General features: G+C 41.5%; 1 protein-coding gene across 11 annotated transcripts in view; it reads left to right on the top strand.

Annotated features, from left to right (window-relative positions):
* KCNN2 (potassium calcium-activated channel subfamily N member 2) overlaps positions 1-20,394 on the top strand; it is a 504,825-nt gene that overhangs the window by 282,926 nt on the left and 201,505 nt on the right. For 2 of the 11 annotated variants that reach the window (XM_086323285.1, XM_086323288.1), the window contains exon 3: positions 4,213-4,342. The exons of the other annotated variants lie outside the window; for them this stretch is intronic. The gene's annotated coding sequence lies outside the window, so the exon portion shown is untranslated. The remainder of the gene's footprint in view (positions 1-4,212; positions 4,343-20,394) is intronic. 11 annotated transcript variants of the gene reach the window in all.

Genomic DNA, 20,394 nt, shown 5'->3' with positions numbered 1-20,394 from the left:
TTTGAACATCCTGCATTTGTGTAGTATGTTTATTATAACTGACGAACTGTTATTAATAAAGTATCAACTGAAGTCCATAGTTTACACTAGGGTTTATGTTTTGTGTAGTTCAGGCCTATGGCTTTTGACAAGTGTGCAGTATCATACATGCAACACTATGATATCAGTAACAGTATCGTACGGAATATCTTCTCTGTTCTCAAAATGCCCTGTACGCCTATTTGTCCCTTTCTCTCACCTCTCCCTCACCCACAGTGATTCCTGGCAACCTCTCGTCATTTTGCCGTCTTTATAGTGTTGCCTTTGCTAATACTGTTCACTGTTCAAAACTGTTACGTTTTCTGGCTAGGAACCATGCCTTGGACTTAAACTACTCCTTTCATTTTCATCACTGAACCAATGGAAGATTTTCTTTTCAAGAAGGATATAGATTTACACCAAAAGTTATTGCCGAGATAGCAAACATGTAGAATAAAACAACCAGCCTGAGTTATCGGTTTTAGAGACCACCTTTTGGAGACCACCTATGATGTCGAAAGCTCAGCTTCTCTGTATACCATTGCCAAATCGAATCTCAGAGACAGAGTTTTGGGTGAGGTGAAAAAAAGGACTGTTTTATTACTTTGCCAGGCAAAAGGGGGCACAGTAAGCTAGTGCCCTCAAAACTGTATCCTAACTTGGTGAAGATAGAGATTTTTACAGTAATGGTTCAAAGAGGACATGATCGGCTCATGGACATTCCTCTGATGGGTTGGTGGTGAGGTAAGGAGTCTGCATCATCAGCCTTCAGGTCCAGCTGGTCTGGGGTCTGCATGCTCGTGGGCAGCATGCCACTGGTAATCATTACCTCCTTCCACCTGGAGGGAGTTTCGGTATCTGCAGAATGGCTCAAAGATATTGTTGAGTATATCTGTTAATGGGGATCCAAGAGCCTGCCCCAAGGCTGCTCTTGACTGTTTCTCCTTGGTCTCACATCTCCTCCCTTCCCTGATTAAGAACTGTTTGAATCTGCCCATTGGAACTCAGGGAAGGTCCTGGAGGCTGAATGAAGGCTGTTTCCTGTGGTCAAAGAAGTGGGCAATGCAAAAAGGTTTTGTGTGATACCAGGACAAAGGAGCTGCCTGGTATCATCGAGGCCTAGTAAGTTTGCTCAGGGCCTCTCTTTCATATTAGCGCTGGAAGCTGAAGAGTCAAATTTATCCCTTAACAACATGATAAATTGCTGCACACATGGGCTCTTGGGAGGCCTCACGATCCTGAGGGTAAATCCACATGCATCAAAGGTAAACTGAAGCCCCAGGCTAGACCGAGTCCCGGAGGCTGCTTTCCCTAGCAAGATCACACAAGTTTCAATGCTGTTCTGCACCCCCAAGGCTAAGCTTGATTCCCAAATCAGTTAATTAAAAGTGTCAGTGACTCCAACTAGACCTCTTAGAACAGGAACAGGTAGAAATTAGAATCCTCTCAACAAAGTTTCATTGTTCTCAACTCAACTCTCTTTGCCTCCAGAAGATACAAACACCTGCTTTTCTGTCTCCTTGAATGTTGTGTGGTAGTTTACATTTCTCATAAATGACTGTACCTGGTGAGTCCTGCTAATTCAAGCCACACTCTCACCAGTCACAGGACCTTAATAATTCAAGTTCTTTAGGTATCTGATAGAATACAGTGCAAGCATTTATTTTGCAGAGCTATCAAAAGACAAGATTAATGCATTTCATGGTACACAGCGAAAATAAACAGCTTTATACAAAGCCATCCATAAAAAGCAGAAACTTATTATTTTTTTACATATTTCTCACTTCTATGTCTTAAAAAAATGGAACTGTTTTCATTATTTGTCATTCATCTTCATATCTTATTGCTCCTTTTGGCCTTAAAAATGAAGTTTTTTTTGCTAGATTTTCACCTTTTATGAAATAAGAAACACTGATTTAACATAGATTCCAATAGTTGTCAGCTCCCATTACTGCGAATTCACAGATCCATTCACATTTATTTATCTTATTGGGTTCTTGCTCCTTTTGGCCTTAAAAATGAAGTTTTTTGCTAGATTTTCACCTTTTATGAAATAAGAAACACTGATTTAACACAGATTCCAATAGTTGTCAGCTCTCATTTCTGTGAATTCACAGATCCATTCACATTTATTTATCTTACTGGGTTTGTGCTAATCAAATACTTTAATTGTTGGAATAATGTGATTCTTGAAATAAACTAACCTTGTTAAGACATTTAATAAGGTGATATCTAGAAAGATATAATAGAAATATATGAAGAATCCTTACAAGTTCTTTGGATACTTGATAGAACAGCTTTCTTCTGGAGTAATTTTATGGAAACATTCCAATCCTAGAAGTGAGGGTTAAGACTCACAGATACATAGAGAAGAGAAGTTGACAGGAGCTAGGTAATATTCTGAGAGTGGGATTTGGAGGAAGAGAAGAGAAGCATTCAGCCTTGGCCTTATGTTTACCGAGGACCTCAGATTGAGAGGCTGTCACCACGTAAGTTGATGCAGATGGGAGCAAGGAACACTGACATCACTGAAATGCGTTCATCATGTCCCTTACAGCTCGTCCTCTTTGGAACTGTTTTTAGCTTTTCTTTATCAGGATCCCCCAAAATGGAAGTGGCTTAGATCTTCTAACTCAGAGGAAGTGTGATATGGTGGGCTTCCCTGGTGGGTCAGACAGCAAAGAATCCACCTGCAATGCAGAAGACCTTGCTTCAATCCTGGGTCGGGAAGATCCCCTGGAGGAAGGCATGGCAACCCACTCCAGTATTCTTTCCTGGAGAATCCCATGGACAGAGGAGCCTGGCAGACTGCAGTCCATGGGGTCACAAAGAGTCAGACACAACCGAGCAACTAAGCACAGCACAGTTATATGGTGCCTTACAGAATTTATAGGTCTGGATTATGATAAATTCCTCTTTAGCATTAAAGTTTTTTTCCCATGTACAGAGTCCCAATCATGTAAGACAGAAGCAGAACTGCTGTCTTAAAAACCAGAAGTCACTTGAGGCTCCTCCTGGCCCTTAAGGTGGCACCGAAGATACTCTCGAGGAAACTTAAAACTTCAGAAAACAAGACTCGGAAACTACTAGATTGGCCTAACCGCCCTGACATACAGATGTCAAAATCTAGGCTCAGAGAGATGAGGTATCCTGTTGAAGATTGCCCATCTGGAGGGAATAGATCTCCAGATTCACAATGAAACATGTTTTCCTCAGTAGGAATTGCTGAAGAGTAGTTTCCTTTTGCAGAGAAGGCAATGGCACCCCACTCCAGTACTCTTGCCTGGAAAACCCCATGGACGGAGGAGCCTGGTGGGCTGCAGTCCATGAGGTCGCTAAGAGTCAGGCACGACTGATTGACTTCACTTTCACTTTTCACTTTCATGCATCGGGGAAGGCAATGGCAACCCACTCCAGGGTTCTTGCCTGGAGAGTCCCAGGGATGGGGAAGCCTGGTGGGCTGCCGTCTATGGGGTCGCACAGAGTCGGACATGACTGAAGTGACTTAGCATAGCATAGTTTCCTTTTGATCCTATGTTATTCTGAGTTAAGAAGGCCAGGATTCTCAGGAATGATGGTGCATGGTAAGCTATTAACCTGGCCCCAGAGATGAATCCTTGTAGGAGGCATACACAATCAGTCATATTAAAACACTTGTGTAAAAATATTTAATACATAGTACTGTGTAGCTCAACCATTTAAGACATGCTCCGGTGAAGTCATTATAACATTAAGAGTGCTATATGGAATTTATAAATATGCTTATAGTCACATAGGTCTTTAGTAATCACACCTAAGTTCATATACATACATGCACAAAAAGAAGGCAGGGAAGAGAGTAGTCCAGTGTGCCCTCTGAATCATTGCATTCACTTAGTAAATATTTACGCAATAAATTCCAGATTCAGCACTCATGCAAGAGCACGTGGAGACCAGCGAATGCCCTTCAGAATGGCCTTTTCAGAAGAGTGGCCTCCTTGCAGCTTCTTCCCAGATCCATTTTTTCCCCTCCCCCACTTGCTGTGTTCTCTCATCTCTCTTCCTGGTGGACCTCTATCGACCCTTTGCTGCTACCATAACTTTCTGCTTTTGAGACAGAGCCCCTTGAGATTTTGTAGAAATAAAAAAGAAAATAGAGGCTTGTCTGGACTGCGGAAATTTAGAATTATTGATCTCGCTTTTTTTTTTCAACAGCCAGCTTTGTATTGTCTCAACTCCAGCTTAAAGGAATACACTTTTCACAAAGCTGATATCACCTGACCTTCAGGCTCTTATGAGAGGATCATTTCTCAATTCACTCTCAACTAAACAGTCCCCTCTGAAGGTAATTTGAACTTTAAAAACGCCACCCCCTTAATCAAAAGATCCCAGTTGGTTCATACCACTTTTATTAATCATGTTGAAAGCTTGCAATATTAGTAAAAATCATCTCTTCTCCCTTAGACTGGAATTGTTAGGCTTAACCCTGTGCCTTGAAATTAACCTTTTTCTGACATTGGTTCCTGTAGGGTTTTACTTTCGTATCTGATACCCACCCTCCTCTCCTGGTTTTGGGTTTAGCTATTCTATGGTGGTGTTGACCATCATCCTGAGGAGTCCTGCCCTTCTGTGAGGTGTGAGCAAATTTTTGAGCGAGGAAGAATTTGAAAGATTATCTAATTGCTAATGCAATTTTTCAAGTGAGAATTAGGGGCTTGGAGAAATAAAGTGCCTTATACAGTCAGCAGGTTGGTGGTGGTATCAGTAAAGTGGAATTGAAATAATGAGAGAGGCAGCAAGAAGCAGATCTACTAGCAGAGAGCTGAGGTGAAGATGTGAGAGTTGGACCATAAAGAGAGCTGAGTGCTGAAGAATTGATACTTTTGAATTGTGGTGTTGGAGAAGACTCTTAAGTGTCCCTTGGACTGCAAGGAGATCCAACCAGTCCATCCTAAAGGAAATCAGTGCTGAATATTCATTGTAAGCACTGGCGCTGAAGCTCCAATACTTTGGGCACCTGATGCAAAGAACTGACTCACTGGAAAAAACCCTGATGCTGGGAAAAATTGAAGGCTGGAGGAGAAGGGGACAACAGAGGATGAGACGGTTTGCATGGTATCACCGACTCGATGCACACGAGTTTGAGCAAGCTCCAGGAGTTGGTGATGGACAGGGAAGCCTGGCGAGCTGCAGTCCATGGGGTCATAAAGAGTTGGACACAACTGAGCAACTGAACTGAACTGAGGTGACAATTCAAAACAAAAGAGAAATATTCATAGAAATGCAAGTGACTTACACATTAGCCATTATACTCAATTTCACAATAATCATATGTTGAGCAAAATGGACATGACATGTTGCCAGGGAACTGCCCATCTCGGGCAGCGTGCCTGCCGATCTTCACAGCAGCATGAGTGTGACCATGAAACAGGTTGTAAGACACTGAGGAAAACAGAAAAGGGACCAAATAGGGCCAGATCTAACAGGCAGGCCAAAGCCACAGACCACAAGAAACCTGGTTATTTGTTCCCTGTATCAGAACTAGGAAAAATTGGAAAAGCTTGAAGGCAAAACGAGGAAGGGGCAGCAGAGGATGGGAAGGTTAGATAGCATCGCTGACTCAATGGACTTGAATTTGAGCAAATTCCGAGAGATAGTGGAGGCCAGAGGAGCCTAGAGGGCTATATCCAAGGGGTTGACTTAGCGACTGAACAACAACGAATCGGAATGAGAAATCGATGTATATCTCCTAAGCTTTTATTTCCATTTCTGCACCGATGCATCAGCACTGCAGTGGTTGCTGCTCCACACCTGACAGAATCCTGCTCCTCATCTGCTTGCTCTTCAATTGCATTGACTACATTTCTACTCTTTGGAAACGCTTCTTAGATTAGATTCCTTTTTGCTTAGGCAAGATAAGGCTGTGTTTTGAGGAAAAGGCAATATGGCTTTAAGACAGGTTCTCTAAATGTCCTATCTGCAGAGGTTGCCTAGAATTCATTTTAGAATACTCGAAGTCAGGGGCTTCCCTGGCGACTCAGACGGTACAGAATATTTGAAGTCCACTGCCAGGTTCTTGTCATCACTCATTTTTTGTTTGATGTCCTCAGGTAACATCTTTGCTTTCCTAGTATTAAATAAAATCTGAAGGATGGCCCCTTATGTAGCTATCTGTAAAGGATGTATTTTGTTTAATGAGTATAATCCTAGATCTGAAAGAGTCGAGCCTTGAAACAATACATAAACTGCAGCAGTAGTTTATGATATTATCATACAATGTATATAATTATATACTTATAATAATAATTGTAATTTAATTACTATATTATATAAGAATCTATGATTATATGTGATAATTATTTTTATTGAAGTACAGTTGATTTGAAATGTTAACTTCTGTACAGTAAAATGATTCAGTTTTATATATATATATAATACACTTTTTACATTCTTTGTCATTACAGTTTGTCATTAAGCATGGAATATAGTTCCCTGTGCTGTACAGTGGAACCTTGTTGTTCATTCCTTCTATATCCTGTAGATTACCCCTACTAACCCCAGCTTCCCACTCTACCCCTCCCTCAAACCCCTTCCCTTGGCAACCACAGGTCTATTCTCTATGTTTATGAGACCGTTTCTCTTTTGTAGATAGGTTTATTTGCTATGTTATCATATGTTAGATTCCATGTGTCAGTGATAGCATATGGTATTTGTCTTTCTGACTTACTTCACTTAGTATGATAATCTCTAGTTGCATCCATGTTGCTAAAAATAAATAGTTATTTTTAATGGCTGAGTAATATTCCTCTGTATATGTACTGCAGCTTCTTTATCCATTCATCTGTCGGCACACATTTAGGCTCTTCCCGTGTTTTACCTGTTGTGAATAGTGTTGCTCTGAACACTGGGGTGCATATATCTTTTTAAATTATAGTTTTGCCTGGATGTACACCCAGGAATAGGATTGCTGGATCATATGGTAATTCTATTTTTAGTTTTCTGAAGAACCTCCGTACTGTTTTCCATAGTGGCTACACCAACTTAAATTTCTACCAACAGAATAGGAGGGCTCCCTTTTTTTCACACTCTCTCCATTATTTGCTATTTGTAGACTGTTTAATGATGGTCATCCTGGCCAGTGTGAGGTGGTTCCTTATTGTAGTTCTCATTTGCATTTCTGTAATAATTAGCAATATTGAGCATTTTTTCATGTGCTTACTAATAGGCTGTCTATATGTCTCCTTTGGAGAAATGTCTACTTTCGTCTTCTGCACATTTTTGGATTGGGTTGTTTGTTTTTTTGTTATTGAGTTGCATAAGCTGTTTGTATATTTTGGAAATCAAGCCTTTATTGGTCACATCATTTGCAAATATTTTCACCCAGTCCATAGGCTGTCTTTTCATTTTGTCTATTGTTTCCTATGCTGGGCAAAAGCTTGTAAGTTTGATTAGGTCCCATTTTTTTTTATTTTTGTTTTCACTTCTATTGCCTTGGGGACTGAGTTAAGAAAACATTGGTGCAATTTATGTCAGAGAATGTTTTGCCTGTGATCTCTGCCAGGAAGTTTATGATGTCAGATGATAATTCTTATAACTATATGTACATTGGGTATACTATATTACTAGTCACTATTGATAGCAAAGACAAGCACAGTAAAGGACAGAAATGGTATGGACCTAACAGAAGCAGAAGATATTAAGGAGAGGTGGCAAGAATACACAGAACTATTTTTAAAAAAGACCTTTATGACCCAAATAACCATGATGGTGTGATCACCCACCTAGAGCCAGACATCCTGAAATGTGAATTCAAGTGGGCCTTAGGAAGCATCATTACAAACAAAGCTAGTGAAGGTGATGGAATTCCATTTGAGCTATCTCAAATCCTGAAAGATGATGCTGTGAAAGTGCTGCATTCAATATGCCAGCAAATTTGGAAAATTCAGCAGTGGCCACAGGACTGGAAAAGGTCAGTTTTCAATCCAGTCCCAAAGAAAGGCAATGCCAAAGAATGCTCAAACTACTGCACAATTGCACTCATCTCACATACTAGTAAAGTAATGCTCAAAATTCTCCAAGCCAGGCTTCAACAGTACGTGAACCGTGAATTTTCAGACATTCAAGCTGGATTTTAAAAAAGCAGAGGAACCAGAGATCAAATTGCCAACATCCCTGGATCATCAAAAAAGCAAGAGAATTCCAGAAAAACATTTATTTCTGCTTTATTGACTATGCCAAGGCCTTTGACTGTGTGGATCACAACAAACTGTGGAAAATTCTTCAAGAGATGCATATACAAGACCACTGCCCTGCCTCCTCAGAAATCTGTATGCAGGTCAGGAAGCAACAATTAGAACTGGACATGGAACAACAGACTGGTTCCAAATCGGAAAAGGAGTACATCAAGGCTGTATATTGTCACCCTGCTTATTTAACTTAAATGCAGAGTACATCATGAGAAATGCTGGGCTGGAGGAAGCACAAGCTGGAATCAAGATTGCCTGGAGAAATATCAATAACCTCAGATATGCAGATGACACCACCTTTATGGCAGAAACTGAAGAAGAACTAAAGAGCCTCTTGATGAAAGTGAAAGAGGAGAGTGAAAAAGTTGGCTTAAAACTCAACATTCAGAAAACTAAGATCATGGTATCCGGTCCCATCACTTCATGGCAAATAGATGGGGAAACAATGGAAACAGTTGAGAGACTATTTTGGGGGGCTCCAAAATCACTGCAGATGGTGACTGCAGCCATGAAATTAAAAGACGCTTGCTCCTTGGAAGGAAAGTTATGACCAACCTAGATAGCATATTAAAAAGCAGAGACATTACTTTACCAACAAAGGTCCGTCTAGTCAAAGCTATGGTTTTTCCAGTAGTCATTTGTGTGTGAGTTGTGTGTGAGTGTGTGTGAGTGTGTGAGAGTGTGTGTGAGTCCAAATGTGTGAGTTGGACCGCAAAAAGAGCTGAACGCCAAAGCACTGATGCTTTTAAACTGTGGTGTTGGAGAAGACTCTTGAGAGTCCCTTAAACTGCAAGGAGATCCAACCAGTCCATCCTAAAGGAAATCAGTCCTGAATATTCATTGGAAGGACTGATGCTGAAACTGAAAGTCCAATACTTTGGCCACCTGATATGAAGAGCTGACTCATTGGAAAAGACCCTGATGCTGGGAAAGATTGAGGGCAGGAGGAGAAGGGCGTGACAGAGGATGAGATGGTTGGATGGCATCATCAATGCAATGGACATGAGTTTGAGTAGGCTCTGGGAGCTGGTGATAGACAGGGAAGCCTGGAGTGCTGCAGTCCGTGGGGTCACAAACAGTCGGACGTGACTGAGTGACTGAACTGAACTGAGCTGAGAGTTACATTATTTATGTAACATAATTTTATTCAATGTTCTCTGGTTAAATTTAGACACTGTGGTTAAATTATAGTTACACTTTTAAATACTCTTCTTCCATAAATCCTTTCCCATATCCTCTCCACTGTGGTCCTTTTGTATTGCCTATGTAAGCCTGTGATGTTTCAGTATTTTAGTTGTGTAATGTTTAACCATTCTTGTTGAACAATTTAAGTATTAGAACTGAAAGAGACATGGAGAAGCAGGATTTAACTGTGGGTAAGCTGAGATGCAAAGATATTGTGTCAGTCACACTATCCTACATTTTTATCATTCTAGTCTTCATTCCTTTGTACCCTACCATGTGCAAACCTTGAGGATGTATTCATAAATCCCAACTCCTCTCACGGTTGATTTGCCAAAAATAGTGAATACAAGACTCCCACTTTATGCCTTGTCTTAGAAGAGTGGGGAAGGAGACATATCAAGGGTGGAGAGGAACAGACCAGGCCCCCCACTTCCAGTCCTGGCTGTTAGTCACTAACTGGGCCAGATCTATTGGGGGTAGAGAAACTTGGAATTGGATGAATTCTTTCTCACTGTCTATTTAAATTTGACTCATTTTTTTTAACCCTAATATTCAGTAGTACTCAGAAAATATATGGGATCTAACTCAGAGAACCTCCAGATTTAAGAAAAGACAGGGATTATTTTAAAGGAGTGGTAAGAAAATAAAGCTCTTACCTGATTTCACCCTATGAAGTTAACCCATTAAATACATCAGTTACATGATTCCCCTTAAATCATTTCTCCTTTGGGGATTACTTATTCCCATCTGGGGGCCTAGGGGAAACGGGGATCTGTGTCTCTATTTGTGTTAAAACCTTCATCCAAGAAGACAGTGGAGTTTCACTGTTGGCCATTTTCTCCATAATCCCAGTGACCTTCAAGGAGCTAAACAGGCTGATAAGAAAATGCGAGGTCTTTAGACTCTGTGTCAAGGGAAACGTTGGATTCTTTCCTTGACTAATGACCAGGAAAAAGATGGAAGGTTTCTCTAAGCTTATTATATGTATCACAGTTATCACACAGAAACATTAGAGAGTGAGACAGAAGATGGGGTGGTGCAAAGGGTCTTTGGTTTGAATTTATTTTTGAAAAAGTGGAAAAATGATGGCATTTTGGTATGATACTGGAACATTGAGTAAGGCATTATGAAGCACATAGGATTTGATTTAGGAGCAAGAAATTACTCTGTTATACTACATTTTGCTTAACCTCAGTGCAACTTATATCAAACTTTTTCCTGACTGTATAAATAATTTATTTACCATGAACAAGAAATATAATAACCATAGCAGAGTAGATATTTTTCCTGTGAAACAATGACTTTCTACTCAGCAGCTCATCTCAGCTTTAAATATATTTATAGGTCCAAAAAGATACCTCTTTATCTCTCTGAAATTCAGGCTATATTCTAAATGTCTGTATGTGAGGGAGTTCATTCCAACTGTGAATTTCCACTGTGTTGAGGCAAGTAGCCCAATGGTGGTAGAGGGGCAACAAAGACTGGATCTGAACTGCATGGAAATCCACCTGCACAGGATCTTCTTACTCACCCTCAGGGCTCTCAGGGAAATACCTTGTCCCTCTTAGGAAGGCTCCCTGCCGGGGAGTTCAGGGTGCAGACAGCAGTGGAGAAGGCCCAGGGCCCCATCCCACTGAGGAGCACATGGGAGGAGCCTGAGTGGACGAGGCCAGTGGATTTCTCTGCCTTCCCACCCAGAATGTAATCTTGCTGGTGAAGGTCACCCTTCACGTACTGTAGTTTCCCCATTTTTGTGAAAGTAATGGAGAAGAATGTCCTTCTGTCTTTGTTTCCTTAGCTGAAGGCTTCTTCTCGCACTTCTCTTAGGTGTCAAATATCCTCTATTGTGGGAAGCATCGCATGAGTTCCCTGCAGCTCAGACAGTAAAGAATCTGCCTGCAATGCAGGAGACCTGGATTCGATCCCCAGGTTGGGAAGATCCCCTGGAGAAGGGAATGGCAATCCACTCCAGTATTCTTGCCTGGAGAATCCCATGAACAGAGAAGCCTGGTGGGCTGCAGTCCATGGGGTCACAAAGAGTCAGACCTGACTGAGGAACTAACACTACTGCTATGGCAAGCATTGAAATGCAGTGTTTTCATAGGTTCACTGGAGGGGACACCCACTTCATAGGGTCACCCATATTGCACAAGTCCCTAATGCGGTGGCATAGTCTCCAGCTGAACCTTTAAGAATCCTCTCCCAGCCCCTGCCCCAGTTGCTGCATCTCTGTTTCTCCATATCTTTGCACAGAGCATTCCTTTCAATGCACCTTGAGCCTAGCAACCGTCTTTGTATTGAGCTGCTTGCTGGGAAACTCTTGCTTTTCCAAACCATGGAAGTGCGGTTTGCCCTCATCGATGCCCTGTTTCCTTATTTTATATTGAGGGGTGTTTCAAGCTTTTTCTCACCTTCATCTACTCCAGATGAGGAGTCTTGTGTTCATATGTGTTCCCTAACTGCAAGACCCCTGAGCTCTGCCAAGATCTCTGTTATGCTACTCTTCTCTCATGGCAGCGTGGGCAGGCCTATCTGTTTCTACAGGAACTTTGGTACAAGTTGGGGGATGAATGAAATAAAAGTGTCTTCTTCTGGAAAACAGCTACTCTGAGTAGCTCTCTTGGCAACCCCTCACTTGATTTGGTGGCAGGAAATTAAAAGCACAGGGCAGGAAGGGTAAATGCCACAATGTTCTCACCTGTGAAAGATTCTTCCTGAGGTTTCCTTTCTACAATAGATCTCTTGCCTTCTGTTATATAAGCTCTTATGTGTGGTTGTCACTGGAAATTTTATAGAGATTTGTAGAGATGTATCTAACTTCTCTCTTCAGAATGTGGTAGAATTTATTGCCCCTGTTTCCATTTAAAGTTAGATGCTTTAAATGAAATTCTAGACAACTGAAGTCCCATTTGATATCCTGTTACAATAAAAACCCACAATTAAGCTGAAAATACATAAAGACCTAACAGTTTGAATTTCCAATCTCTTGGCTGTATTTCACATTTTTTTGTGTGCAGAACCCACTGTAGTATGAGTTACTTACCCAGAGAATGATAGAATGTTGGTGCTTGAAGGAACTTTGAAATTTTCTTCATTCGCTCCACTTAGCAGTTCACATAACTGAAAAAGAGAGATGTTAACTAGGTTAATTAAAGACCAAGGAGTGTGTTTAATATGTTAAAAAGACTTTTACAACTCTTAGAATTTTTAAAATCACCATTCAGCTGAACACTAAGACTTTGCTTAGTAGAGTCTCCAAGCTCCACTTGGAGGCTGCATTTTCAGAACTTGCTGGAGACTTACATCTCATGTAGTCATATCTGTTTATTTTGCGAGTCAGGATGCTAAATAGTTACAGTTCAAGAGTTATAAACCAGGTCTGTCTAGGGACAGTCGTCTTGTCATTGAACTTGGGATTTCATGTGTGCCTCTGTCCGTGTGCGTGCATGCTCACACACACACACACACACTCAAATTTGGTTCTAGGACAGCAGAGTAGCAGAATGTTTTGTGGATGCTTGAGGCCACAATTAAACAGATGAGAGTCTGTGAGAGTGAGGGAAACAGGTTTGAGGAGCATCTTGATGATTTCGTGCAATCTTGCCTTTGTTACTTCCTTAAGAGATTGAGTATGCTTGACATTTTGATGGTAATGTGTTTAAATCCAATTTTAAAAAATAAAATTACTATTCTGTTAAGTGAGTCCTTGCTCAGACTGTACTGGACAATGAGGAGCCCAGCTTACATTAAAATTACCTAATTATTAAGCCTTAAGCCACCATCAACAATAAATCTAATCTCATTAGGAAGCTACAAAGTGTAGTGGTTAAGAGCATAGACTCTAAACTCACATTTTCTAAGTTTAAACCTGGATTTGCTACTAACCAGCTATAAAATTTTTGCAGAGTTGTTGATGTCTGTGTGCCACTGTTTCCTTACGTACCACCTAGAGTTGATAGGAGTACTGTTCTCATTTTGGTGCTAGCATAAGCACCAAATGCTGCATATCCCTTGAGTTGACATTAAAGTCCAACCACTTAAGCTTGTATTTAAAGACAGTAAAACGTAAAGTTAACTTGGTAAGCAAAATATTTACTTTGTCATTGACAGTATAAATTGCATTGACTTAATTAAGTTAATGTCACACTCTGTATACTTTTGATTTGTTTTCTGTCTGGATAACATGAGAGAAAACATGTTGAACACGGGGAGTAAATGCATGATATTAACATAGTGAGGGTTTCATCAGTTAATCCGTGAGATCGAAAGCATGTTTCATTCTATAAAGCTGTATAAAATATAAACAACCATTATTGTTATAAACTGTTAATTAACAGGTGTTCAATGAGTATGAACTAAAAGGCAGGGCCCGAAGATGACTGCTGTTTGATCATCTTTTGTCAACTTCATTAAAGAATAGTTTCGTTATGAAAAATTTTTCACATGCTGTACCGAGGCCTGTGAAATCTGAAGTAAGCATTGAGTAGTTGGCAAAATATAATGGCTCCCTAAAGATGTTCCTGTCCTAATTCTTATGAAAGTAAAAAAGGGTCTTTGCAGATGTGATTAAAGTTAAGCACCTTACAATATAGAGGTTGATCTGGATTATCAGGTAGGCCTAACCTAAGCACATGAGTACTTACAAGGAGAAATCTTCTTTGCCTGTGGTTAGAGTCAGATGCAGATGTCAGTATGGAGGAAGGCTCAGGAAGATGCAATACTGCTGGCTTTGAAGATGGAGAAAGAGGGCCAAAGCCAAGGGAGACAGTGGCCTCCATGGCCTCTGGGAGCTGGAAAAGGAAAAGTACAGATCTGCCTCTAAAGCTGTCACAAAAGGACACAGCCCATGATTTTATGTCAGACTGCTCACCTATCCAACTGTACAGTAAGATAATAGACTTTTTAAAGCCACTAAGCACATGATAGTTTGTTGCAGCAGCAATAGAAACTGATACAGATGTTGATACCTGGAAGCAGGAGGTGCTGTATCAGATACCTGAAATGTGGAGGTGGCTTGGAATTGGGCTTTGGGAAAAGGCTGGAAGGGTTTAGAAGAGCATGATTGAAAGAGCCTGGATTGTCTTGAATAGGCTGTTGGTGGGAATTTGGATGTTGATGACTCAGTGAGGACTCAGAAGAGAGGATAATGGTAAAGGATACATAAACTGCCTTAAAGAACACTTAACTGTTGTGAAAATACTGTCTCTGGAAGGGAAGGTAACTATTGGTGAGAGCTCAGAACGAAATGAACTTTTCTTAGGAACTGAAACATAGGACATCCTTGATATATGGTGGCAGAGACCTTAGTAGAATTGGGTCCTGTAGGTATGTGGAAAGCAGTTTTTGTAAATGATGAACTTGGCTATTTACCTGAGGAAGTTTTCAAATAAAATTTTGAAGGTGTAGCCTTTTTTTTTCTTGCTACTTACAGTAAAATGAAAGAAGAGAGATAAATTGAGGGGATTATAGAACCAAGGTGTGATGATCTACCTATACAGTTTTCAAAAGTACTAAAAATAAGAGATTTAATGTCAGGAAAGCATACTCTGAAGGAGTAGTGAAAGGTAGTGCTATACAACCTTTGCTAATGCCTGAGAAAATACTGAGATTAAGAGATACACTCCAGGAGCCTCTAGAAATCTTAAGGCACCGACCCCAGCCATCTCAGCAAGAGCCAAGAACATACATGGATTACCTAGGAAAGACCTGCAGACAAGCCTCACTGCAGAGTGGAACACTGACATACAGGTTCCTTGGGCTGGACTCCACAGTGCCCCGAAGGAGGGGAATGGAAGGGCCCCTGTGGGTGTGGGTCTGGGTCTGGGTGTTTCTCCCCCTGGACTTGCCAGCCCAGCTGGTTCTTCGTATCCAAAAAAAGGGAGATTTTTCCAGGAGCACTTCTGGTTCTTGGAATCCACATGAGTCTTCGGGCAGTACTGCATACACTAAACATGATCTGATACTTTCAGTGAGGTCTGTCACGGCAGCCTGAGGTCAAGCATGTGTTTTATTTTGTCTTTGTTTATGAGGAGGGTACAGAAAATACATGCATTCTCATAACAGTGAAATCAACCAAGGTTATAAGTTAATTCGATTCCAGTGTTGCTACCAAGTGAATTATGGAAAAAAAAAAAAAAAACACCTTTCAGCTTTCAAAATTGGTGAGATTTTGGCATTGCAAAGCAAGAGAGAGCAACTGTGTGTGTGTGTGTGTGTGTGTGTGTGTGTGTAAGAAAGAGTGCTAGAGTGGGAGAAGAATACAGAGAGATAGAAAAACGCAGAAATAGATATTCAGCCATACTGAGAAATCAAAGGGAGTGTTTTGGGATGAAGTATTAATTCTGTCTAGGAGAGTCTGAACTGGACCCAAAATAGTGGCTAGAGTTTTACAGAGGGGCCACGGGAGGTAAGGAACCATTCTTGGTTCTTAAATTCTAAAAAATTCTAAAAAAGCCAACATGGGCAAGGTAGGCAAAGACGAACTGAGAGATGCATCCTGAGGGCAGCGAGAAGGATGCTTTGACTGGACCTTATGCACTTAGCAGACAGTGGCAGAGACAGAGCTCCTATCGGACTGGGAAGGCAAGAGTGTGGGCTTTATTCTGTACCAGCATAATCTTCCAGAAGCTTCCAGAAAGGGAGTACCATGGCCAGTTCTTCCTTCAGCCCTATGTTAAAGGGTGGGTGCCTCGAGAAAACTGTGCTCCTCCACAATTTTTCTGAAAGCCAAGGAGAAACCAAACCTTCCTACACCGTGCCTGGAATTCCCCGATGCCCTCTGGCCCCAGTTCGGCTCTCTTCCTAGATCTGATTGCCTTCACAGCCATCTGGCCACACTAGGCATCCCGACAAAGAAATTTTGAGGATGAGATTTCATTTTTAAATAAATTACATTTTTTAATGCATGGTGTCCTCCGAGTTGTTGAGCCTGTTCTTGCCTTCCTGTTTGGCAAGTTTCCTCCTGACTGTTGCAGTCATTTCTTCCCAGGACACACCAGATTCTGTTTCGTTAGCAACAGTGGACTCTGACTTGCAACAGAGAGAAGGTGCTGTATACAAGCTGAGGGAACATACTGCAGAAGTGGAATATTCTCCCTCCTCCCACCCAATACTGAGGAATTAAAGAGGGCAAAATACTGAGGAATTAAAGAGGGCAAGAGCAAGTTACACACACACACACAAATATAAGTGAGAGGCGAGGTGGGATGTAAGCAGGAAAGAAATGCAAACATTGTGTTCTGCTGGCAATGAAATGTCATGTTTGCCCTGAGATCAAATGAAAACAATTCTTGATTTTGATACTCTGAAAGGATGCTCTGAAAGATATTAACGAGCCCAGCCTTTACCCTACAATCACTGAAACACAGTCTTGGTGGGTATTAAAGCGTCACTGGTTTTAATTCTCTCATCTGCCTCCCTTGAAATAGATGTTTGAAAGTTGGCCTTATTTCAGCTTGACGTACGCAGGAGCAGAGTCCCACAGCTCCCAGATCCAAGTTGTCCCTCTGAATGTCCTTCACTTTACGGTAGGATTCAAGCAAGCGTTTCTGGCGCAGTGCTTTTGATCTATTAACACAGCTACCATAATTATATCACTTCAAAGCACAGGCAAAAGTCACAAATCTATCTTGAAAAGAATAATTATCTTAAATTGATTTTAACTATGATGTAAGAGCTGAGGATTATCTGTCCAACACAAATAAATGAAATTGTGTAGGGTGCAGATGCTTGGAATTAGAAAAATTACTAAAATTTACATCAAGATAAATTTGTAGAATCAAAGGAGTGATTTTCTTGTATTGGCAGTGAGTCGGTCATCATTGTCATTTACAGTGTCTCCATCCATGCTTTTTTTTTCTGTGCTGTGACTTCTCTTGGACCAAAGGTGAGGCTGAACTTGGGCAAAGATGTCTTCATTATTCACTTTCCTTTTTTTTTTTCTTTTTAATTTTATTTTATTTTTAAACTTTACATAATTGTATTAGTTTTGCCAAATACCAAAATGAATCCGCCACAGGTATACATGTGTTCCAAAGGAGAGTTCAGCTGGTTTAATTTCATAAATCTAAGTGGTATCTGAAAATATAATAAGGGCATCACAAGCAGTTAGTTCTCTTGCAATTTTAATTACCTTCTAGAAATACTGTCGGAGAAGGCAATGGCAACCCACTCCAGTACTCTTGCCTGGAAAATCCCATGGACGGAGGAGCCTGGTAGGCTGCAGTCCATGGGGTCGCTAGGAGTTGGACACGACTGAGCGACTTCACTTTCACTTTTCACTTTCATGCATTGGAGAAGGAAATGGCAGCCCACTCCAGTGTTCTTGCCTGGAGAATCCCAGGGACAGGGAAGCCTGGTGGGCTGCCATCTATGGGGTCACACAGAGTCAGACACGACTGAAGTGACTTAGCAGCAGCAGCAGAAATACTGTAACCTGAATCAGCCAATCTCTTTGCTTGCCATCTGACTCTACTTTCAGCAGGAAATCTACGCATTTTACTTACTAAAGAGGCACGTGGCCTTCTATAAAGATGTGGATCCTTAAGCCTTTGAGCATTTAATTATTATTGTGTGTTTCATTGAGATTCATCCTGATTACTTTGGGAGCTCTTGGAACCTTTTATTCTATATTGCTGTCAATGTATTAGTCAATTTGTGGTTGGCTTTTATTTATTTGTTGGTGAGTCTCCAGTCTAACCACAATTTTAGTCGTGTTATACGCTCTTACTAAAATGCATAGCTCCATGATGTGCCAACTGTGGTTGCATCATTCTACCCTAGGTAATGTTGGGTTGATCCTTTAATGGGTCAGTCATACTTAGTATGACAAGTTAGTTGTCATACTTCAGGGCCTGAGACAAATTCTCTAGCAACACAGTATCATGGGTTAAGGAACCACCCTTACTGAGAGCAGGAGAAACTCATGAAGCCATGAAGCAGCAAGAAAAGGGAAGGTAACCCAGCCCCACCACCCTGCTGCCTTCCCACCATCTCAGGATGCCTTCTGGGGACACTTTATGTCCCTGTTCTTGCCCATCTCCCATTCTCTTTTGCAGTTCAAGTATGAGTGCAGCTTTGTTACTAGGGGCTACACAGAGGTCTCAATGCCATGTCTGAGGGACAGTTGTTTACAAGGGTGGTGCTCTAGGGAACTGGCTATTCAGTGCCTGGTCACCATGGGACACACCTTGTAGCCCCCTTCTTCAAGAAAGAAGTTAGTGTTACTGTGGGAAATTGAGCTTTGGAGCCAACCCTCCTATAGGAAGAACCCTAACCACCCCCCGCCCCCAGCTCATTTAGCTAGATCTTTGTCAACAGTGCCAGGTAGACACCAGGGATCACTTTCGGGTGCTTCAGACCATTGCACCTCACACTGCCAGCCCTAGGATAGCACTTGCCACAAGACATTGTCCTTTCAGCTGGCCAAAAGAGATATATGTCTGTCTCATAAATTCCTTAATTGTATTCCTACAACCCTATCCTCAGTGCATGCCTGCCCTCATCATTCCATTAGAATGTTCCAATAGCCTCATAGCCAACCTTTGTATTTGTATTATCTTTCCTGTATTCCCAGCCAACAGTTCTTTCTTTCTATAGCCTAAATAGGCCTTCTGACTTTCCTCTCCGTGTATAGTAGTAGGGTCCATCCATCCCTGAATGTCCTTTATTGACTATGCCAAAGCCTTTGACTGTGTGGACCACAACAAACTGTGGACAATTCTTCAAGAGATGGGAATACCAGACCACCTGACCTGCCTCCTGAAAAATCTGTATGCAGGTCAAGAAGCAACACTTAGAACTGGACACAGAACAACAGACTGGTTCCAAACCGAGAAAGGAGTACATCAAGGCTGTAAATTGTCACCCTGTTTATTCAGCTTATATGCAGAGTACATCATGTGAAATGCCAGGCTGGATGAAGCACAAGCTGGAATCAAGATTGCCAGGAGAAATATCAATAACCTCAGATATGCAGATGACACCCCCTTATGGCAGAAAGCAAAGAACTAAATAGCCTCTTGATGGAAGTGAAAGGAGAGAGTGAAAACACTGGCTTAAAATTCAACATTCAGAAAACTAAGATCATGGTATCCGGTCCCATCACTTCATGGTAAATAGATGGGGAAACAATGGAAACAGTGACAGAGTTTATTTTCTCTGGGCTCCAAAATCACTGCAGGTGGTGACTGCAGCCATGAAATAAAAGATGCTTGCTCCTTAGAAGAAATGACAGCATACTATAAAGCAGAGACATTGCCAACAAAGATCTGTCTAGTCAAAGCTATAGTTTTTCCAGTAGTCATGTGTGAAATGTGAGAGTTGGACTATAAAGAAAGCTGAGCACTGAAGAATTGATGCTTTTGAATTGTGGTGTTGGAGAAGACTCTTGAGAGTCCCTTGGACTGCAAGGAGATCCATCCAGTCCATCCTAAAGGAAATCAGTCCTGAATATTCATTGGAAGGACTGATGCTGAAGCTGAAGCTCCAACACTTTAGCCACCTGATGCAAAGAATTGACTCCTTGGAAAAGACCCTGATGCTGGGAAAGATTGAAGGCGGGAGGATAAGGAGACGATAGAGGATGAGATGATTGGATGGCCTCACTGACTTGATGGACATGAGTTTGAGTGTGCTCCTGGAGTTGGTGATGGCATGCTGCAGTCCATAGGGTCACAAAGTTGAACGTGACTGAGTGACTGAACTGAACGAACTGATGCAAGATGCCCAGTCCCCTGTGAAGTCTAGCTCACTCAAAAACCTGAAATTCCCAGAAACTTCTCTGTGAAGCATGGTGGGCGCTGCTGCTGCTCTGTCCTCCTCACTGTCTCTGCAGAGAGCAGCCCTGAAGCTGCTGTGAGAACCGCCTTCTGCAGGGGTTTGCAGTAGTGAAGGGAAAACAGACTCTATTCTGTGGCCTCTGCTCTCCTGGATGGAGCCCAAGGCTCCACTGTGTTAGGGGAACATG

This window comes from Bos grunniens, chromosome 10 (genome assembly GCF_055505025.1).
Source record: "Bos grunniens cultivar Pamir isolate PY7600 chromosome 10, Bosgru_T2T1.0, whole genome shotgun sequence".
In the NCBI taxonomy this organism is placed as follows: domain Eukaryota; kingdom Metazoa; phylum Chordata; class Mammalia; order Artiodactyla; family Bovidae; genus Bos; species Bos grunniens.
The sequence above is the reverse complement of the archived record's forward strand: the minus strand, read 5'-3'. Positions and strand labels throughout refer to the sequence as shown.